Source organism: Rhinopithecus roxellana, chromosome 8 (assembly GCF_007565055.1).
Source record: "Rhinopithecus roxellana isolate Shanxi Qingling chromosome 8, ASM756505v1, whole genome shotgun sequence".
NCBI lineage: Eukaryota > Metazoa > Chordata > Mammalia > Primates > Cercopithecidae > Rhinopithecus > Rhinopithecus roxellana.
In genome coordinates, this window is record NC_044556.1 from 52,436,401 (window position 1) to 52,436,957 (window position 557).

The following is a 557-nucleotide window of genomic DNA, read 5'->3' on the forward strand; positions in this document are numbered from 1 at the left end:
CCTAAGCCAGGCATGTGCTGTTGTTAAAGACTGTCCACATACTTCTCCTTGGACCAGTGCCACCACCTGCTGCTGGGGAACATGCCTCCCTCTGCCTTTCTCCTCTGTCAACACCACACCAGAATGAGTTATCATTTGCAGTTCAGCAGTTGGTATCACCAACATAGAGGCCCTTCCCATTTGGAATCCTTACCATTGGAATGACAGCAGGGAAGAGGAGGTGCAGAAAGTTTCTGGAGGAGAGGTGTGAGGGGGATCCCTCCAAGTCAACCTGCTCCATTAACCTACATAGCATATCCATGGAAGACTCAGAGGAAGGAAACAGCAAAGGCGACTTTTAAAGAGACACTACTTAGAAAGTGATGATCCTCATTTAGGACAAGGAGATCATGTAAAATGACCTCAGCGACAAAAAAAAATAGAGATAAACAGCACAGCATGTCTAAGTGTTAATCAAGATGGTGAGGATAACTGGAGAGCCCTTCATGACCTGATTAAAATGAAGAAGAAAAACGTTTAGAAAACAACATATTATGAAATAACACAGCAAATACTGA